The sequence below is a fragment of the Diceros bicornis genome, chromosome 17 (genome assembly GCF_020826845.1).
Source record: "Diceros bicornis minor isolate mBicDic1 chromosome 17, mDicBic1.mat.cur, whole genome shotgun sequence".
In the NCBI taxonomy this organism is placed as follows: domain Eukaryota; kingdom Metazoa; phylum Chordata; class Mammalia; order Perissodactyla; family Rhinocerotidae; genus Diceros; species Diceros bicornis.
The window spans coordinates 1,619,191-1,625,190 of record NC_080756.1 but is presented as its reverse complement, the minus strand read 5'-3'; the positions used below and the strand labels follow the sequence as shown (position 1 = coordinate 1,625,190).

The following is a 6,000-nucleotide window of genomic DNA, read 5'->3' as shown; positions in this document are numbered from 1 at the left end:
GGTTCACCTCTGACGACCAGATCCCACAGCCTCCCTCTGGCGTCTATGATCTTCCAGTCTGCTCCCACTCTCTTCCCTGGCTTCTCTGTCTGCCTGCGCTCACTCATTCCACGTGCCCACTGCTCTGCATCGCTCACCATCACTGAGCGCCTCGAGTGTTTCCTTACAAGCCTTTGCTTGGTTTCTATGTTCTACCCCATCACCACTTCCCTCTTCCTGGGTCTAATCTCGTGGTGACCAGGGACTGCCCGTTGTCTCCAGTATCTGTTCTTCCCTTCTTCTTTGGTTTCAGAACCATTGACTTTTAGCTGGGCCTACGGCCACACAGTCGAGACTACGTGTTTCAACATCGCTTATAGTTAAGTCCTGACTAACAAGGTGAAAGTGTAGGATGTAGACAACTTCTGCAGTGTCCTCACAAAGAGTGGTGTGTTCTTTTCTGCCCCCACCTCCTTTCTGCTGGCTGGAACAAGGACGTGGTGCTGGAGCTTCAGCAGCCATCACGGACCATAAAGCAGAAGCTGCATGTTTAGGACGGTGAAGCCACATGATAGAAGGAGGCTGAGTCCGTGTTGATAAGAGAGCCACCATACCGACCCTGGACTGCCCGCACTTACCTGAGAGGAACAAGTTTTATTTTACGTAAGCTACTGTTATTTTGAGTTTTTAACTGCTACAGGAACCAATCCCTCCATGAAAATACATTGTTCAGGATAATTTTCTGGTGGTCAGTAGCAGGAATCCATTCAAAATCGAAGCAAAGTGGGGGAATTATTTTAAGGATTCAAGGATTTCTCACAGAACCTCTGGGCAGGGATGAAGGAAGCCTCAGGAATAGACTGGAACCTGGGACTGAAACACTGCGGGGAAGCCAGAAGGCCCTCCCATTGTGTCTCATCTCTCCTCTCTTCCCTCTTACCGCTGATTATTTATGGACCTGGCACAGAGAAGCAGTGAATAAGTCTCTGTTTAATGGACGGCAACGGGTGCATCTGTGAGGTTTGCTGGGTCAGCAGCCAATTACCCAAACATTTCCTTATACATACGTAGCTTGTTCCAGGGACTCTTCTGAAGGGAACTGTACTTTTTAGAGTCCATGCTCTTCTGTTAACCCTTTCTCTCAACCCTCCGATTTTTTCAGGTGCTTATTCCAACATCGGAAAAACGGCCTGAAATGCAGCATTGTCCAAATGGATCTAATGAAAGACAGAGACAGCTCTGCTTTTATACAGGAGTTGCAGAGGCCAATTTTTATGGGAATACAAGCACTGGCCCACAAATAACTGTTTTGCTAGAGAGGGAAATGATAGATTATTTTTGGTACATGTTTCCCTATAACCAGCTTTTAAATTTTTTTTTTTTTTTTGCATTTTGCATTGTTATTATTTACTGTCTGGGTTTCTGCTTTTATGTAGTTTTTGCCCTTGAGGGTTTCTTTTGTTCTTGTCAGCTTATTAACATGTTTGATAAGATATTTGATATATTTTTTCCAGCACTTTGAGCTTTTGGTGGGAGAATCAGCCAGTCTCTAGTCAGCCACACCGCTGGGCAGGGAAGTCCAGTATGCTTTTTAAAGAGTTTTAACTCCATTTGTGTGTAAGGTATTACCCTACATTCTGAAGACCAGGGATCTGTGGTCCACAGTCCCCATCTGTAAAGACGAAGACTAACTACCTTTCCACCTGTGTCAAATTGGTTTTTGTAAAGGACTCATGAGGTAACTAATGTGAAGTCAGTTTGAAACTGGAAAGTACCATGTAAACATACAACATTTTCTGCACTTTGAAAACAAAACAGAGGAAAACAAGCAATTAAAGTTATAACTAAGGACAACAACCTTAGAAAGATTCGTTCAACTTTAAATTTCTAGATATTTGCACTCATCTCCTTTGTTTTCTGGCCCCAGGTATGGATGGGAAAGTTTTAAGATTTTTTAAAAATAGAATATTATTCTATATGTTGTATTTGACATTAATTATACAATTTATTTTTTAATTAAAGAGAAAGAATGCAAACGAGCACACTACAAAATCTGTCATCACGTTTTTAAAGTTTGTTAAGTGTCCATCCCTTTAACACACGGGAGAGCAATCTGATGTAGGATGCTCACAACACTTGATACATTTCACAGGCTGAGGTGCTGACATTCTGTGAGGTATCTTGGTCTCCGTGATGCAAGGACACTGGAGTGTTATCATAGGAAACTACTCACACAGCTCTTTTCATCCTCAACCTCTGCCAGCAGGTTAAGTATGTGAGAGGAAACACCACTGAGTTCATTCCAAAGAGCCTGGTTGGTGGCAGGTGATTGCAAACAGACCAGCATGGGACTCAGGCATATGGCTACTGCTTACTCTTTCCTATAGATGCAGGACGTCTTAGGTCCTATGTGGAACATGTCATAGGGCCTGTCCTCTCAACATTTATAGACCAAGACAGTGCATCTGCATATATGTCGTCCACTCAACTGCATGTACTTGAGACAGTCCTACTATACGTCAGATCTTGAGCCTAGTCTCAAGAAGCTCATAGTAACTAGGAATATAGAAAAACTACAATTACTTTTCTATGTGACAAGTGCTAGAAGGAGATAAGGCGCTATGGGAGCACAGGTAAGGGCACCTAACCCATATTGGGTGGGGTAGGGCTGGGTGGCAGCAACAGGGAAGGGTTCACAGTGGCGGTGATGCCTGAGCTGATACTGAAGCATAAGGAGGAATCAGCTAGGAAATGAAAAGGTGGAGAGTCAGGAGGTGACAAGAAAACCAGCAGCATACCTAAAGATGGGATGGATGAGGGAGGATGGCAAGACCAGAGAACCCAAGTAGTTTGCTGCATGTTGAGTTTACCCACTCCACTGGTTATTGACGTGCCTGTCTCCCTACATTTGAGTGCTTGTGGTGTAGATCATGTGTAATGGTTTCTCTGTCCCCAGACCCAGCAGTAGGCACGTTGATGGGGCGCAGTGAATGTCTGATGGATGAATGGCATCATCATGACATGATGTGAATGACAGGGTGGAAGAGAGAAACACTGGGAGTCCATCAATGAGGAAGGTCCTGTCTAGTGGCAGTGAATACCAGATGGGATAGATTCAAGAACTATTTGGGAATTAGAATGGATATGACTTGTGATATTGGAGATGGAGTATAAAAGTAAACAATGACTTTGCAGGTTTCTCTTTGGATTATAGGTGGATGACAACAGTAACACTGTTATTAATAATAATAGCTAATATTCATTAGGCACTCTGTCATGCAGTACACTGTTTCACGTGCATTAAACCATTTAATCTCTCACTGACACAACCAGGTAGGTACTCTTACCATCCCTCTTTACTGATGAGGAAATTGGGACAATTAGAGATCAGTCACCCAGAGTCACACAGCTAGTAGGCAGCAGATTCAGCCCCAGGAATTCTGACTCCTACAGCCGCACATGCCACCTACTCTGCTTTATTGCCTCTAGCAGACGTGATCAAGATACACATGATGGTCCTGTTCAATGGGTATCACAAATTGCACGTCTCTCTTTTACTGAACATAGACACACCCTGCGATCGCCTCTTTTTGATGAGATTTTGGGAGCTTGGTTCTCTGTATTCTCACTTTTCCTCCCTGGAGGACCTAGAATGGGGTGGAAGTTTGACAAGAGTTGACACACAAGATGAGAGAAGGCAGGTACAGAAATGACGTTCTCGAATGTGCTAGCAGCCGCTGGAATGTTGGGGTCTGGGTTCTATTCGATTCCCCACCCCCGACGGACGCGAGTCTCAGTTGGTTCTATCAGTCCTCAACTCACATCGAACGTTCCCGTCCCGACTCCGGACGAGCCCCCCACGCTCGGAGCGAACCGAGGCCGCCCGCGCCGGCGAACCAGCTGCGCGCCGGCTCCGGGGCCCCCGCCCGCGCACCTGCGCCCCGCCGCGCCCGCCAAGAACCCGCCGGGCGCCAGGGGGCGCCGGAGCGCGCGGTCCCCTCGGGCCCCGCCCCTCGCCCCTCGCCTTCCGTCCGCCGGGACGGGCGCTCGCGCGCTTGGCCCCGCCCCGCCCCGCAGGCCCCCGCGGCCCCGCCCGGCCCCGGCGCAGGCGCAGTCCGGGCCGCGGCCCCCGCGCAGCGCGCCCGGCGGGCGGGGTGGAGCGGCGTGCCCGCGTCCTCCCGCCCTCTCGCGGCCCCGGGCGCGGCGGCGGCTCTGCGGGCGCTTGAGCGGGCGGCGGCCGCCGGCCTTGGTGAGGTGAGCCGGCGGCGGGAGGGCGGGAGGGCGGCCGGCGGCTCGCGGCGCGGCCGAGGCGGGCCCGGGACCTGCGCGGGCGTGGGGGTCTGAGTTCCCGCTCGGGCCGGGGCCTGCGGCCGCCGCGGGCTCGGGGCGCGTCCAGCCGGCGGGCTCCGGAGTCGGGACGCGCCGCGCGGCGGACGCGGTCATAGCCCGGCGGCCCCGCCCGGGCCGGACGCCGCAGGTGCGGCGGCAGGTGCGGCGGGGGCGGGGGCGGGGCCGGGGCCGCCGTCCCGGAGCCGGGCGCCCCGTGGTCTCCCGGAGCGATTACATAAGTGCCGAGAGGCCGGTAAGAGGATTAAAACAAAACTGCTCTGCTGGAAATCTGCCGAGACCCGCTGTGTGTTCTCTATCCTCGTTCTTATTTTGTTGTACGTGCAGTTTTTTGGAAAAGAAAAGGTGAACGACAAATGGAGGAGAAAAGAGGCGGAATGGATCTGTAGACCCATCGTAGTCAATATTTGATACTGTTAAATATTCCACCGGTTTTTATGGGGCCTTGTTCTGGTAAATTTGTTATTTATTTACCAGTACTGTGCGTTTTGATAGGACTTTTCGTGTTCCGACAGACATTGTATCATCCCAGATACGGTTTATGCGATCTAGTCCTAAAGCCCTTGTGGAATTTATAGAAATGAACAGCAGTTACACAGTGTTACTACAATGGTGCATGTCTTACTATTAGAAGAAAAGCCTTTTAATTTTTTTCTTTTTCCACTACAGTCAAGTTATGTATTAGTGCACACCCTTGTGAACCAAAGTGGATACATTTAATGGAACTCTTCCTTGTGTGTTTGGCACGCAACTCATCTGTGGCATCGAATGCCTCTAACCTGTCCAGGATGGATGTTTGATGTTCAGCTGCCTGGGGGTTTCTGATTAGTGGGGTTTCTAATTAGATCCAGGTGTACCTTTTGAATTAGTGTAGTTATGCATATACTTCCTTTAATATTTTTTTCTCTAATTTTTCCTAAACCCTCATCCCCCAACACACACAGACGTTCCACAAATAATTCTTAAAGTTGAAAGATTCTTAGAAATCTAGGTCCCCATCACTTTTCAATCTGGCAGAACAAGAGCTTGCAGGTACAGTAGTTTTACATGTATTATGGTGGTTACTTCTTGAGCAGCACTCATTGAACCAATTAGTTTAAGCTGGCCAAGTGGCCTGGGGGTTTCATTCATTGAGCATCTTCTCTGCAAGTCACGGTGGGGGTTAAAGGAGAGTGTTCCCAAGGGGTCTGGGAGGTGGGCCACATAATCATGCCCATGTCTTCTGTAAGTTCTTCAAGATTTAGAAGGCACTTTTCACATGTACATGTATGTATAGTAGTACTTTTAGTGAGTGCCGACTAAGCCAGTGCTGGAATGGTTGGGAGTGCGGAGGAAGGCCGAGCAGCGGTTAAGACATTTGTGTGATGAGGGAAAGCTCTGAGGATCTTCTTAGGGAGTATACTTGTTCCGACGAAACCTTTGTCCAGTATAGTTCTGTTTAAGACACAGTTCAACAAAGGGTAGTAAATTGGTTACTAAGTTAATTATTTAAATACACTTGATTTCCTAAAAGTAAAATATTTGAGCTTTTGAAAACTCTCTTCTAGCTCGTTTCTCCTTTTCTGTACTGCTGTCCTTATCTGTGCCAGGTACATTTTTTTTCCTTTAATGCTTCCAAAGCACCAAGTACCTGCCTCTGTTTTGGTGCTCATTGGTTTTGATATTTACAGTGTA

At 48.4% G+C, this 6,000-nt stretch overlaps 1 protein-coding gene across 2 annotated transcripts in view; it reads left to right on the top strand.

Moving 5' to 3' along the window:
- Positions 1-4,156: 4,156 nt before the first annotated feature.
- The window catches only part of RAB3IP (RAB3A interacting protein), a 41,393-nt gene continuing 39,549 nt past the window's right edge, over positions 4,157-6,000 (top strand). Inside the window, exon 1 of one of the 2 annotated variants that reach the window (XM_058557639.1) lies at positions 4,157-4,233. The gene's annotated coding sequence lies outside the window, so the exon portion shown is untranslated. Of the gene's footprint in view, positions 4,234-4,540; positions 4,562-6,000 lie in introns of those variants that run through there. The other variant, XM_058557640.1, reaches the window with a different exon arrangement.